The 16,139-nt window shown below is 40.2% G+C and overlaps 1 long non-coding RNA gene across 3 annotated transcripts; it reads left to right on the forward strand.

Moving 5' to 3' along the window:
• Positions 1-33: 33 nt before the first annotated feature.
• LOC134547183 (uncharacterized) lies at positions 34-16,102 on the forward strand. Of its 3 annotated transcripts, XR_010079411.1 has the most exons (6): positions 322-459; positions 4,322-4,589; positions 4,745-5,185; positions 6,075-11,771; positions 11,864-12,041; positions 12,754-16,102. It is a non-coding gene; the product is annotated as an uncharacterized LOC134547183 (long non-coding RNA). The 3 variants fall into 3 exon arrangements; XR_010079412.1 differs by lacking the exon at positions 322-459 and adding an exon at positions 34-154 and having other exon boundaries at positions 4,745-11,771; XR_010079410.1 differs by having other exon boundaries at positions 4,745-11,771.
• The last annotated feature ends 37 nt before the right edge of the window (positions 16,103-16,139 follow it).

Here is a 16,139-nt window from a genome sequence, read left to right on the forward strand (position 1 = left end):
TCCCGGCCCACGGGTGGCACCTCGTGGAAGAGCGGTACTCCGGGCACCACACCTGCCTCGTAGGCGTGTTTGTAAGAGACAGAATGTTTGCAGTCTTTGTGGACGGTCGCGGGTTTGTGCTCGCGCCCGTGGCTCTAAGTATGCTCGCCCAGAGGTAATTCAGGATGGGCACGTTTTTAACCACCTCTCTACACAGCACATGGAAGGGAATTAGTAACATGTTTCAGTCTGAAGAGCTGCTGGTCAGCCTGGAGAAACTATGGCAGGTCTGCTAGAAGGGCTGCCACCAGAAACTGTCAACACAAGGAGCCTCTTCCAGCTTCTGTGTCAGAATTTTTTGTGTGTACATATCGAGTCATCCAGAGCAGTATTTTCCTCATCTAGCTCGGCAGCTCACCTGATTCCCCAGGATTTCCAGCCATTCATGGATGCTGTCAGAGCAGAAGAGTGGCTGGGAAGGTAATGAAGGGCTTTGGGGCCAGGAGGGGTAAGAGGGTACGGCACCATTGACTTCTTCTGTGGTGTTCCTCTGTGCCAAAGTCTGTGCTCGAAAATGGCCCAGTGGGGGGTGTGCTGCCTTTTTTTTTTTTTTTCCCCTGAAGAGAATTTCGTTTACATGTAATATGGCAGTTTCATTTTTCAAATTTCACATTATTGAGCAATAATGTGGTTGGCTTTTCTGAGGATTAAAAATAGGTAGTGGGGCCTTCTGTTAGTAATCATGAACCTGCTGAACTTTCTGACTTTCAGCTGAATTTTCTATCCCAGCACAGATAGGGACAGAGATGGGCAAGAGCCACATCACTGAGCTGAGTTTCTCCTGCTGTGGAAGAGTGACACAGGAAAGGGAGCAGGACATGGAGGTGTGAGCGTCCTATAACATGACAATCTGGTCTTCCACTTCCCTCAAATCCATCCAGTGTGTCAGCCTGAGCTGTCATGTAATTATTATTATTATGTATTATGCACTGATTTATGTAAGGTGTGGGCCAGGCTGTTTAACATGAGTTTTTGGGAAACAAGTGCTTATGGCTGTTTAAGGCAAAAATCTGAGAGCGTGTGCAGCAGGATGTTGGCAGGTGTAAAGAATTCATGTGTAAAGAACTCAGACACAGCCAATATTTAAACTGGCCACAAAGTGTCTTCATTTTGCGATTACTAGTTGCAGACATCTTCACACCAGAGGATCTGTTATGTATGGGCGGGGCTGGTTCTTGTGAACCAAAAAGATCCCTTTGTGTTGTAAGCTTCTGTAGATTTCAGTTGTCCTCTAAATCAATTTTCTTGTCATAAGAAGCAGCTTCATGGTTAATTAAATTTTCTTTCATGCTTACAAATAGTTTTATGACACCCAGTCAAGTTAAGATGTAGCACAAAGTTGGATACAGGCAAGGTGAAGCAGTCCTAATGTTTCTGCCTGTGTGTCTCTGTTTTAATTCTCTTCATGAAGTGCAAAGTGACATTGTTTTCTGCAAGGTTAGAAAGGTGTAAGTAACAGCAGTGAGATGCTTTTTCTACCATGTGTAGTCGTGGAAAATCAGCACAAGACCTTAGCTCCAGTTAAGAGAAGAGTAAGTAACCTGTTATCTGAGGAAGGCTGGGAACTAAAAATGACTTAATGTTATCATGCAAAGCAACTTTAGTGCTATGAAAGCCTGCCTTATTTTTTTCTGTTGCCTATGTATATCTTCAGAATTCTTTTTTTCCTACTGAATGGGATTTTTTTTACTCTGTTCAGGAGGGGAAAATAAACCTGAAAATGGTCTGTTTGCAAATCCTCAAACACTTGTTCCTAAGTCACTCTATAAAAAAAGTAAACATTTGACCTAATTTTTAAGTAGTGTTGAAAAACTTGGCTAAATACCAGAGATTGTTGCTTGGTGTTCACTCTATTGAAATGTCATACTGATCATGTGTGCTGGTTTCAATGGGGTTTTTTGTATTCATCTATCTTTGCTCTTACATGTCTAAGATACTTTGTATCTTAGTACTGCAGGAGCAATCTTGCAAAAAACTGGCTGTAAAGAGAAGATGAATAGAAGAGAAAGGATGGGAGATCATGGAGCGTTCTACTGGAAGAAGCAGACGCTAATTTATTTTACTATTTCACATAGAGTGATTATTTATTTGTAATTTGAATTTAGCTGAAAAAAACTTCTTCCAAAGCATAGTGTAGTCTAAAGAGACTTTTTTTTTTTGCTCTCTAATTATAATCTTGCTTATAAGTTATGCCAGAGCTGTGCTTTAAGGGCGGAGGAAGTATCTTCTTCAGAAAATATGAGATAGCAGGGATATGCTGCAACACATATTGTACTTCCTGAATTGCCCTATGATTTTGAAATGGACACTGTTTACCCACAGCTTGCATTTCAGGGCTTGCATTTTCACTTCATATCTTCACAGGGATCACATGAAAATTGAAGCATATCTGTCTGGTGTTGAGCCAATGCAAATAGTTGTTTCAGTAAGGATTTCTGCTTCATCATGTCAGTGAGACATTTGCACTATTTATGAAAGCTTCCAGTAATGGGCTGTCTACAACTCCCTTGGCTTATAGGTTTCTCTCAAGCAATTTGAAAATTGCTGTGAAGCTTTCCTTTGTGCTGACATCAAATTTCTGATGGAACCTCATTGGGGTTGCAGCTTTCTTTAACATATAAAAATACTCCAAAATTTTCAGCACTGTTGAGTGGGGTTTTTTCTAGCAGTAGTAAAAAGTAGTTTTAAGAAAATTAAAAAGTAATATTTAAAAAATGCATAGAAATCCGCATATATGTAGGTTCAGAGGTTTACTGTGAAGCGAGATTATCCTTTAAAGATGTCTTGCCTTTAAAAGCTGGAGTCGGAGATTTTTTCCTTTAGAGTTCCATGTACAATGAATTACCTGTAGTAGTACCTAGGTAGTCAACTGTGGTTTGCTTCATGGAAGTCCACTTGTCTCTCCCACAAACTCTGGGTTTTTTTCAAATGCTTAAGCATCAGTTTTACAATTGATAGAACTTGCAACTAGACCCTTGCAATGTTTGTTGTGCTTGGGCTAAAATAAGAATCTGTCCACTTCTTACACAGCTGAGTTCTGCGTTACAAAAAGAAATTATTAGAGATTTAATTATTAACATTATATATTCTTGGTCAGTAAAATTCACTCATGGTATATTGAAATGGGACTGTAAATGCTTTGCTTTCAGTAACTTTAAAAAGTATTACGAACAATGAAAAGAAAATCTTTATGTCTTTTGCTTCTTTATTAAATGAAATTCATTTTGAAGCAGCAGCACATTGGCTTTTCTAGCTGATGGAAATGCAGAAATGCAGAATACCTTCCCACTTTTGATTACTTCTTCTTTATCACTTGCAAACCCAGTAACTTAAAGCTTTTCAAGGGGGACTTAAATGCTTTGCTCTCAAATCTTGCCTTTTGTGAAAACGAGAATGAATATGCAGAACTGGTGATTTCTAATATTTCTGATATCCTGGTCTCAGCTTCTGCACTGGAAATTTGTTTGGCTCCACTATGTTGTAACCACCCCTGTTGGTTTGTCAGAGCTTTTGGATGTGTCCTTCTGGGATGTTACTGTCTTTTCTCAATGTTTTGTACATACACATTATCCTCCTTATTCATTTAATTTGCTGCCTTGTTGAATTGTGTAGGAACCCTTTTGACTTTTCTCACACTTTAGCTGTTACTGCTGTCTTACCCATGAAGTGTTTTGCTGAGAAGAGCAGAGCTGTGTATTTTAGGGATGGGGGTTATAACAGGCACTTTTCCATTAGGGTTTTTTCTTATGGTGTTTTTTTTTTTTTTAATTGCAGAGATTTCCTATTCTATGGTACACTAGGGACTGGAAAGACATTGGTAGCCTGTGCAGTTGCTAATGAATGTAGCCAGGGTGATGGGGGAGTAATCTTTTTTTATGAGAAATGGTGTCAACTGCCTGAGTGAATGGGTAGGAGAATATGAATGACAGTTTCATTTATTATTTTAGCAGGTAAGACTGAAATGTGCCATGTGTTCTGAGTTGTAACTGATTTTCTGTGGTCAAGAAGAAATTCTTTTTCCTGTTTTGTCAGGTTTTTCCACTGAAATGGGACTGTCAGTGTTTCCTTTTCCCATGGGGTTTTGGGGGGCTGGGAATCTTGGGATATATTGGGAAATATTAATAATGCAAACCAGAAAATTTTGCAAAGCACCACCATGCTCCTCAAAAAACACCCAAACTAACCAGTTCCAGTGCTCTTGTAAGCATAATGTTTTTCATGTATTTTCTCTTTCAGATAGTGCTGTTTTCCTGATGTCAGTGTTCCTGTGTTTTCTTTGCAGGCCTACCAGATGTGACCTTCAGTTGTTTTCCTGGATGAGATTGATGCTGTTGCTCTTGTATGCGACAGCAAACAAGACCAGGTTCCTAGGACATGTCTGGTATCTTGTGTAGAAGATGCTTGATCTTTGTGAAAAGAAGACTGCAACCTATTTAACTTGATGTGACACCTTCATTTAACCTGAAAAGTAGTAATTCAGTGCTAGTGAATTTCAGATGATTTTTAAATGAGAATGGAAAACAATTCACTAAGCTTGAAATCAGCCCAAGGTCTGTATTATCTTATCTGTATTTAATGTCTTAAAATTTGCAAATCAGCATCTCATCATTAAAAACTTGTCCTTTTTGAGAGATTAGTGGAGATAGTTATGTGTAACTGAAGAAAATTTACTAAACTAGTGAATAAAATTGTATTTTTCTGTTAGCTCTGTTGTAGGAACACTTCTGGCACTAATGGATGGCTTCACTGGTTCAAAGGTTGTGGGAATCAGAGCCATCAGCAGACTGTAATCGGTAGATTCTGCTTCACGAAGACCTGGACACTTTGTGTGAATTCAACTTCAGCTTGCCAAACAAAGAGGTCAGAACTTCAACTCAGCCTTAGTGCTTGTGAGGCCAAGTCCATCGTTATAACAAACCCCAGTTTCAAGGCAGCATGGCAGAGCACTGCAAGTCTCCACTGCAGTCTTTTTGGTAACAAAAGCTTTGATCAAAGCTGGTGCTGGAGCAAATTGAGTGTGTTGGGATCTGACATTCTCACTTGTACTTATTAACAGAGACTTGGACTAAAAGATGTAAAACACACTGTACAGGTGCAAGGCTTGGGAACCTTCTAGCTCATTTGAAACAACTAAGCAAAACAATGGGTATGTAGCAAACAAAAATTTTGGGACGGAGGTGGTGTGTGGGGGACAGCGTGCAAAATTGGAACCCTGTTTTTTTGTGGTTTTTCTCTGTGTTTTTTTCTCTTCAGTATTATCACTAATACTTTTTAGCACTTTTTGGGAAAAAAAAAGATCCAGTTCTTGGATTGAAGGCTAGTAAAAGGGCACTGAACAGCACATTTAGCACAAACATTTGTCTCCAGTTTTTATTTGCTTCCAGGAACCGCAGATGAGGTGCCATGAAACAGATCTAATACCTGATTCCCTACTGTGGAAGAATTCTAAAAATCTGCCATTTAATTCCAATTAATCAGGAAACACTTCAAAGAAAATCTTGTGAAGATCAGAGATAAGGATAAGTAACATTTGACATTTTCTGGATGAGTTACAGTAGTTTGAGTTAAGCTACTCTTCTTGGTAGTAACTGTAGCAATTTGGAATGGAGTGCTAAGACTGTTTTCCTTGAATGAACTGGCAGAAAAGAAAATTTAATGAACTGAGACTGTCACCATGAAATTTTGCTAAATTGCAGAGAATTTGTTGAAAAATCTAAGTTTTCAGATGAGGTTTTATTACAAAGTTTTCCTCACGATCATTAGATCTCATGCTTATGAAAACTCCCTTTTGATGAAAGGTGTACATGCCTTTTATTTCACTGCAACCTGTAGTAAGTGTTTAACATAATAAATTGAGAATTATTAACTTCCCCACTTGAAGATGCAAAGAGTGTATGAATAACTGACCTTTAAAATGCTTAGAAGTATAGCAGATAAGAAAAGTATTTGTGTTGGGGTGAGGGCTTTAGGCGAGTGATTGCGGTTTTTTTAAGAGAAAACTTAGGGCAAACTAAAGTGCAACCATTTGTTTTCAGACAACAAAAGGATTTTCAAAATCACACATGAGACTGGACCCTGAAGCCATTGAATAACTTTCTTGAGCAGCTGGTTATGCTATAAAAAACTGTGTTAGTGAAATATGTGTAGTTAACAAAAACTTCCAAGAAAGAAAAAAACCCAAACACCTAACAATCCCACCTTTAAATGACAGATGCATAAAATTCCAGGCAGGACTTTCAGATGCACTTCAGGAGCCACAAGAAGCAAGAAATGATCTTTCCTGAGTTGGAAGTTGGGAGTTGGAACGTGGCACATGACAACAAGCCAACCTGTTTTCTGCGCTACACTGAGCCTGCTCTGAAGGCTTTCCAGGGGGAAATTAGCTGTTCCCAAAGTCACTGTTGGTTTTCCATCCTTCTGAGCTGCCCAAGAGATGTAAAATGTGGAGCAGGAAGGACTCACAGGACTGTCTGTGCTCGTATGACAGCAGGTGGTTGGCAGATACGTCAGGCACTGCAGGACATAATCGATGAAACAAGTGTTGCCCAGGTTTTGGAGGCCACCTTCAAAATCCCACTTTTCCTGCCAGGCAATGGAACTCTTCTGTGGAAGAAGATCCCATTCTGGCAGAGCCATTTCAAGATGGAGGAGGACACTCATGGAGGAGCACCACCATTGCAATGGTTGCAATGCCTTGTTTTTGGGTCCATTCTCTCTTGCATGCTCAAAGTCTCTGCAGAAATCAGAAGCAATTTAATTGTCCCACACTCTTCAGTGCCTCTTGCTACACACCCTGTTCCTGCAGTGACTTCCTGCTGAGCCCCCTGTTTGTGTCTTCCAGGAGCTCACCTGCAAATTTTCGTCATCTTCTGGATTTCTCATTCCCACGATATCTTCCATAAAGATCTGCGCTCAACCCAGCTTTCCCACACCAGCACTCTGTGTCTCTTGGGACTCAGCTCCTGCTCCAGGGTGCAAGCCTGGAGTAACAAGGGTGGTCTGAGTCAGGGGTGTCCCTGCAGCTTCCTCGTGGCTCCAGTCTCATCCTGTCATGTTCAGCCAACACGTAAGAGGACACAGAAAAGACTGAAACCAGCTCTAGAAGCTGGAAATTAGATCAAGGTGCTCCAGCCCCAGTTGTTCCTGGACAGGGACAATTCCTGTCTTCTCTGTCCACAAGGAGAGACAGTGCATGGTGTTAAAAAGCCACTATAGAATGGTCCTGGAGTGACTGGGAGAGACTGAAGGCAACCATAGAGACACAAGGGGACACAGGAGCTTCTCCAAGGATGTTGATTCCAATCCAGAGGCCCCAGCATCAGGGTGACCTCAACCCCAGGGACCCCAACAGCCCATGCTACATCCCAACCTACTGCCATCCCCCCCATAAACACAACCCTTTGGGGACCATACCCTGGCAAGCTCATCCCGGCACCCTGTGCCTGCTGAGCCAGCATTCCTGAGACTTCCCACTGCACCAGCACTGTTCCACCACTGTGTCCTCCTTAATCAGTAAACACTGCACTGATGCCAGAGGCTTCTGTGTTTCCTGAGTGTCCCCATGCACTGGAGATGTGTCCCCTGGTGTCGAGTCCAGTCAGAACACACCCATGTCTTGATGGGTTTGTGTCCTATGGATCTGCATGTCCAAAACTAGCACACATCTCCAGAGATGGAAGGACTGATTAATGAGAAATTAAGTAATAAGTAATTTTTCATCATCTGTCATTCTGTAAAGTGACAAGATGTCACCTGTTGATCATCTTTCTCTTTGTCTTTGCTCTTATTTTGTTTTTTCCCCCATGTTTGTGGTTTTGGCTCTCTTCCAGTTCTCTTCCATTTCCAATGCATTGTTTCCTGTGCTGCTGCTCCTTTTTCTCTTTTTCTTACTGCCTTGACTTTCCAGAGCTGGCACTGCTACTCTGCCTTCCAGCTTGACTCTCCAAAGGCTGAGGCTACACTTATCTGCACATACAAATTAAATTACTATAATTCAGTCACCCTCTCCCCAGATTTTTTTCCTCCCAAATTTGGCCTGGGTTCTCTTTCTTTCCCCTGCATATGCTTACACCAAAACTTCTTTCAGCTGCTGACATCATGCCTAACAACACATGAAAGGTTCTGCCTGAAGGCAGGACAGCTGCTGCTTTGTGAGTGTAGAACACACCGGAAGGGTCAGTCTGCTTCCACTCCCTTCTAGCCCATGATCTACCAGACCTATGGATGGATTCCAACTGGTATATACTGGCCTCTACTGGTACCTGTCACACATTTTTAGTGTTCATTGTCCAAATCTGCGTGCTCACTGACTTCACTGTGTGTTACTGAGGGTGACTGATCAGAATATTGACAACAGAAATGTCATAGACGTTTAAGAGAAATACTTTAACTTCAGCATTTGTGTGTCTTTTATATTCGCAATCTGCAGATTTACTCACTGAAAAGGTTTCTTTGTCTTTTCAGCAGAGAGAGATGTTCCTCAGATTGGAGGAACACTGTTCCAATACCTGCAAATAATTAGAATCATTGCTGATGAATTAGTTTTTTAGCCAAACTAAGGAAGTTTTGGGGGTTACAATCCACTATAAACTCCCATCTATTATTGATCTGAACATGATCTGGAGCTGAGAGCATGAAGCTATCAATAGTGTCAGAAATTTCTGGTACACAGCAATACTGTCTAGTTTGGGGATTTCACTGGTGTAACCTTTGAAGATGTTGAGCTGGCTGAGTCTGGTGTTTCAACTCTCTTTTCTACTCTCTAGAACAGTGAAGAGTCACCAATCTCCAGGTTAATGAACAAACCACATTTCAAAGCACTCCAAATTAAATGTCTAAACACTGGCATTTTTGAAGGCTAAATCTCTTTCTAGAGCCACACCACCAGAAAAAGGAGGAGGCAACAATTTTCCTTCTGCAGATGGTCACTAGATGAACTAAGAAAATAGGTCAGGTTAAAAAAGTAATTTTTTGACAGCTAGAAATGAATTTTCCTTTCCTCTTGTTGGCCTGAACCTGCAAATTCAGTTGCAGGATATTGTGTGTTCACAACAGCTCACCAGGTTGAGGATCCTTGTAAAATCATACAGAGACAGCTGACAGTGGCATCTCTGCCTCACCTCTGCAGCTGAAACACCTTCTCATCTACTACCACTTAAATGGAGGCTTTCTGGACTTCTAACCCTCCCCTGTCTGTCTTCAGAACACTGTTGCTTAAAGGTCCAAGTCAAATGGGTTCATATTTTCTATCACATTACCTCAGCCACTAACTTCTTGCTGGGTGAAGTTACTGGCTAGGAGAGAAGTCAGGAATTCAGGCCAGTAGCACTGACATCCCACAGCATAAAATGGTTCATCAAGAGGAGACTACTGTGAGAGGGTCGGAGATAGGATGTATTTATTAATTGCTAAAACTGTAGGCATTTAAAAAAGGGAATTTATCATTTATTTTACTTGAATTGAGTTTAGAGTCTTGGAAAAGTGTCATTGTCATAGAGGTCACAGATAGGGCTGGCTCCTATGCCTCAAAGGCTCTAGGAACCCACCATCTCTCTCAATGATGTTAGGACCATTTATTCATGGTATTATTAGGACTCCATATTTTGGGGGGGGAAATCCATCAGGACCCAGAAAGAGGAAAACAAAATGTCCTTTTTCTGTGTTGGTAACTACAAGTCTGACACAGCAGGCTCAGCAGGGACTAGCAACCGAAGGGGCCGGGATCTGACCTAAGCAGAAAATGTAAAGTAACTTTTCAGCTAATGTATTTGATACAGCTAAAGACTGGAAATAAAAATCATCACTTCAAGCAAAATGTTCAGTGTAGAAATGTAGTAACATTATTATATAGCAAACAGAAACATTCAGTCTTCTCTTCTCAGTTAATCAGTTAGTAGTCAATAAAATTGAGTACACAAATAAGTCCTGTGGTTATATCAAATACATTAATAACATTTAAATGACCATATATCCAAGCTGTAAGTAACTTCTAAGTAAATACTGCTAAATTCTTTTTTCCTGATTTGGGAGAAAGTGAGAAAACTATGTATTTTGGAGGAAAGCTCTTCAGCTGGTGTTTAATACTTCATCCAGCTCAATGGACATGGGATGGTTTTTAATTATCAATTCCTCCAGACAAGTGCAGTCATATAAAGGTCTCAGGGAGACAAGCACTGACCTGTTTTTCTGGCCACATGTGTGCACTGTCTCACACACACTGAACACTGTAACTCTTGCAGCGTGCAAGGTTCTCAAGACATCACAGCACAAGTATTATTCTCAAAGTATCACCATTTATACAGTCTAGTTTCACATAAAGGCACCAGCTTTAGTCATTAAACAACTAGCTTTCAGTAAAAAAAAAAAAATAGCAAAGAGCATATCAAAGAATATGTCCATGAAGGAAATACTGTGAAACAAATGGGATTTTTACTACTCTTGTGATGTTTGCCTAGTAGGTAGACCCTACAACGTAAAACAATACAAAGCATACAGAATTACCTAAAACTAAACACAAAAAAACAAACAGACAAGTTTCTGTGCTTTTAAGTAACCAAAAATCAGTGACTGTGAAAGAAAAGACAAAGTTAGCAGTTCAGGTGAGTAAAGGAAGCATTAATAACTCAAACCATTCTTTACATGCAGTATTTGAAAACTTTGAAAAGACCACAGCATGCCAAAAGCAAGGACTTGTGACTAAAAGGTGCATTTGTTTTAGTTGTTTTATTTTCCTGATGTTTTGGCTGAATTGCATTGGCTTTCTAATAGGAGGGTTTGATTTGTTTGCTATTAATGCAAGAAATTATATCAATTCAGTTTATGATCAGAGGACAAAAATGCCCTCAGGAACAAGTCAAGCTAGTCTGTCTACAAAGACAAACCACCAAAAAACCCCTAAATTCCTGTTTAACAACTCGAAAAAGATACACTGTTCTGCAGGTCTGAGGCCAATTGTTTCCAGTTACTTTCTTTCTAGGATATACATCTAAAGGTGAGATTCTGAACTTCAACTGAACAGAACTATCACTGTGTTTCCTTAGCCAAGTGCAGAAAAATAATCCATCAGAGTATTGTGTGTATCCAAACTATGTGGGGTTTTTTGTTATTACTTAGTTCCATTCTTCATCATGATTTTACATAGTCTGCTGATAGCAGAGAGCCAGAAGTATGCCAAGACTGTCAGATCATGCCAGACATCAGCACCATTTCTATTTGGGTGCCAAATTTCCTGAAAGGCTTTTAGGACTTAGTAAGAAGAATATCATTACGGTATAGGAGGGAGATGAGTGTCTGACATGGCCAGTTGATGAGTTTGCTGGAAAGAAGCACTTGGAAAACATGAGCAAAACCAGCGTGGAGCAAAAAGGAAGATAGAGGATGGACGTGGATTTTTTCTCTAGAGTGAACCAGTACAAATATTTTATGTTACTGTTCCAGAAATGCAGATTTAAACTGAAAGAACTACAGGTCCAGATTAACACTGGCCCTGAGTGAGTCTTCAGGGGAGAAAGACAGAGGTGCCAGTCAGAGGCTGAGGAAAAGAAAGTAAATAAATGAGGGAGGAAAAAAGGCAGAAGGAATGTCTCTGCTTTGATATGGGTGGCATGAGAAGGAACAGAGTAAAATTCAAAGTAAAATTCAAAGATTTTCTTATTATTTCATACAGTTTAATGAAGTTTCTATCCCAGGAAAATCAGAAAGGCACGACTCCAAGACAGCAAACTCTTGTGCAAGTATGACCAAGTTCAGTTCTCACCTCAAAGCCCAGATAACAGTCACATTCACTACTTAATGATATTATTAAAATTTTCCTCTTTTCCCTTAGATATAACCTTACCTGGCTTATACCAAAGTTGGGTACCAACTCCCATGATGGGATCATCTATGGATGCAATTCTAGAAGACTTTTCTGCAGCAACAGGCAGTACTGCAGCACACTTATGAATGCAAATGGATGGCAACTGCCTGTGAGAAATAAAAGCTGACTGAGTACATGCTCAAAGGTATGTAAAAAGTTTAATCACCAACCCCGCCACTTCCTGCACACCCCATCATAAGTTTCTCTGCACCTCAGGTGTCAAATCTGACCTGGGGCACACAGGGAAGTGACAGAGCAATGATTTTAGACAGATTCCTAAAATAACTGTGTGAGGTGTCAGCACTATCAGGATATATTAAACTATTTTACAGTACCTGTAATAAACATTCAGTCTTTTTTCTCATCAATCTTAGACAGTGTCCAGTGAAACATTGTATGTTGCCAGAGGAAAATTTCTAGGAAAATAAGAACATAGTTCCCTTCTTCCAACTCAGGGCTGCTGGTCTTACTGTTAAAGACTGGCATTAAGTATCTCTGCTTTTTCCTCATCATGTTATAGATGGGCTTTTGGAGGCTGGTCACTGAACTGATTTTGAAACTAAGGCTTTTTTTATTTTTTTCATGAAACACGATGTTTTTATGAAAGGCTTCGCTGCAGTGATTTTCTCAAAGGCTATTTGGCTCAAGTTGTGGACAAGAGTGTGGGAGGAGAGCTTTAGCTGTAAAAGCTGGTTTGTTGGGGTTTTTTTGTTTGTTTTTTTTCCTGAGAGCTACTTCTTGGTGTAGAAGTAGTTGTTACCTGCTGCTAGCTGAGTCAGGAGAATCACAGAGCAAGAATTTCCATCTTAGCTCAATACAACTGGTTCATATAACTGTGTTCTTCCTCCTTGTTCCAGAAAAGTTCAGTTTGCATCCTCTGAGTATATTCCTGTGGAAGAACATCAACTGAAAAATGGGTCAAAAACTGAAAGACAGTGATCCTTGTGGCTAAGTCTTCTTCCGGAAGTAAGAGTATCACATCTCCTAAACAGTCACACCTAAGCAAGGAGAGTGAAACACTGGACTGCCAAAGAGCTCAAACTTCTTAAAATGTGGGTTCAAATATCAAGTGAAAGTCAAACTGGATCTGTGAAATAGAATAACTATGTCCTTAAGTTTGCAATGCAAGATGTTTTGTCTAACCTAAATTACTTGGAGTTCTACCATACAGTGCTGTAATAGCAACATGACATTTTTCCTTAGTGCTGTTTTCTTTGTATCCAAATTTCTCATTTTTATGGAGCTGTTACTTTTGCCAGAAAGTAAAAGTCAAGCATTTCCTAGTGAAAAAATGGTAACAGTTCTGTTATTGCAGAGACATACCTATTCCAGGTATATGATAGTTCACTGATACTATATTTCAAATAAAGAGAAGTCCTGACTTAAGACATTTGTGTCACTGCAGATTTGCAGGGACACCCTATGGCTCATGCAAGGTAGTCTCAGGTGGGCAGAGAATCACAAGTATGGGATGGGAAAGCAAAGGAAATTTACACATGGGGAGCAGTTTTGGATTACCCTGAGCTTAGAGTAAGTCTGATTTCAATTTTGTTAATACTAAAGTGGGACATTTTCTTGATACTTCCACAGTTGCAAATTCAGTTGGTTGTTAACCAATGCCCATTCAAACAATTATGGGAGGGATATTTAGCTTGTGAAATAATTCAACCTGTAATGGACTATGACTTGTTTTCACAGCTGGTGTGGACTGTTCCTCTTGCTTATAGTGAACTATATCTTAGAAGACTGGTTTCTCTTCCTAATTTTTAATGTAAAAAGGGGTTTTACATTTTAAAATAACCCACTGACAACCTCCTAATAATGTTGGTTATTGATATCTTAGCAGTTTTTATGATGGACTATGGGGTGGCGTTGTTTTGGTTTGCTGTTTGCATGTTTTTATTTAATAGGAACAAGAAAAGGACTGATTTTCAGCAGTCGTGACTTTAAACCCGAAGTTTAGTTACCTGAAGTTCATCCTGGACAAAATACTAATATTTTTCTCAAATTCTTTCAAAATCCAGTGTTAGAACTGTGCATACATAGAGTTGCAGTGCTATAAGGCTACCCCAGTCCCCTGTAGGAAAGAACCTGCCATCTCAGGCTACAGCTGGGGAAAGGGTCAAGAACGGGCCCAGTTACAGCTTTGCATGGATTGGAGAAGGTTGGAGAAGGACCTGCATTTCAGAGGATATTGCTATGAGGAAAATTTGGGAAATTGCTAGGTTGAAGAGCTCCATGGAGGATGGTCAAGGCAGAGGAGGCTGCCCTTTACCTGCCATGATGAGAAAGGGAGTATTGTAGAATCACAGAATCATTTCGGTTGGAAAAGATCTTTGAGACTGAGTCAAACCTTTGACTGATCTCCACCCTGTAAACTAAACCATAGCACTAAGTGCCACATCCAGTAGTTCCTTGCATATTTCCAAGGATGGTGACACCACCACTTCCCTGGGCAGCCTGTTCCGATGTTTAACAACCTTTCCACAGAGAAATTCTTCCTGATGTCCAGCCTAAACCTCCCCCAGCACAGCCTGAGGCTGTGTCCTCTTATTTTGTTGCTAGTTGCCTGGGAGAAGACTTTGCAGGAGAGTGATTCCTTTTGAGAGGACAGACAGGCCTGCCTCAACTGTCCCGACTCAGCACTTCTGGAACAAAACATGACCAAGTGCAGAAAGAGGTGTTTGCAATGCTTGCTGCGGATCACAAAATAAACAGAGCCAATGTGCAGCTGGCCTGGTAGCAGCAAAAGAGCCTAAGTCTTTGCTCTTCATTTGCCATGAAGAGCTGCACTGCCTGCATAGGAATGAAACTTTCTTTTCACCAGACCTCTCTGCCACAATCAGAAACACCAGTGATATGATACTGCAGCTGATCTGAAAAGTGGACAGAGCCTGCAAAGACTTTACATTAAGAAAACAGCCAGTATGCTCCCCATCCAGTACATACTGATTCTTCTTGGTTTGTATCACTTTGATTATTCCACCTCTAGCTAACAGATAAACCAGGAGCCTGAGGTGAACAAATTCAAAGAGAAATACCTTACTCAGGAATAAAAATCTGCATATTAACCAAGATCTGTATCACAAACCAACTTCAAACATGTAAAGCAAAATCAACCAATGAAGAACTTAATGTCAGGATCCTAAAATTCCTACTAGGCTGACAGTTGGTAATAAAAAAAGCCAAAATCTTGTTTGCAGAGATTCATTATGTAGCATTTTACACGAAAGTCCAGGATGATGTTATACAGCCACACATCTGGGGTGATTAGCCCCAATTTAAGAATAAAAAAATCTCAAGGAAAAGCAGCTATTTACTAGAATAAGGATGAGGGCACAACAAACTACCAGATTTGTGCAACTGAATAGGCTGAATGTTAGGAAGCATTATTTTATCATATAACAAATCAAACAGAAATACTTACCTTGATCCTAAGAGATGCTGAGTACAAAGCTACTAGTAATTTCCCACAAAAAAACCCCAGATCAGTATCTTTAGAGAGGACTAAAATTACCAGAAACATTCAGGAATATGATTTCACAGTACCAAAGAAAAGGAATTCAGGGAAGCCATGTAGGAGTGTGTCCTGAGCCATGCTGAATACTGAACACAGGGGCAGTGGAAGCCACATTGCAATGACAGCTGTGGGCAACAACAGAGACAAGGCCAGGAGGAGGCAAACCAAGAGCAGAGGAAAAACACCAGAGCTAAAAAATGTATTTTGTTTTATCCATGCTAATGCATACATATTAATGTATGGGCTCTCTTCCTTGGTTGCAAAGTTATCCTCCCACTACCTAAACTCACTTCAATGCTCAATCTAAACACACAGTTAAGTAATTTCTGCTAAACTTTTCCTGACAGTTTTCTTGCATTCAAATATATGTGTTCATTCTTCCAACTTTGAAGTGTCTTCGCTACATGAAGGAAGCCTGCTCCTTGCACTATACAGAACTACTTAGCTGATATATCGGACATTTACTGTAACTGCTTCTGGGCACAAACAAAGCACTCTTTTTTCTTTATTCAGCAAAGAATCAGAACTGTCAGAAGTATCCATTAGCACAGTGTTTTTCCAAGCATTCTGTCATACTGTTGTTACAGAAAGACAAGAAAAGCAATCTCAGACAAGGACATACGACTTGGCAAACAAGTAAAAAGAGGTATCAGCCTAATATTCCAAGAACCTTAGCTACTGCCAGCAAGCTGACAGCTACAGTTCATGTGCATCTGCTGTTTC

Source organism: Prinia subflava, chromosome 1, assembly GCF_021018805.1.
Source record: "Prinia subflava isolate CZ2003 ecotype Zambia chromosome 1, Cam_Psub_1.2, whole genome shotgun sequence".
Taxonomy (NCBI): Eukaryota; Metazoa; Chordata; class Aves; order Passeriformes; family Cisticolidae; genus Prinia; species Prinia subflava.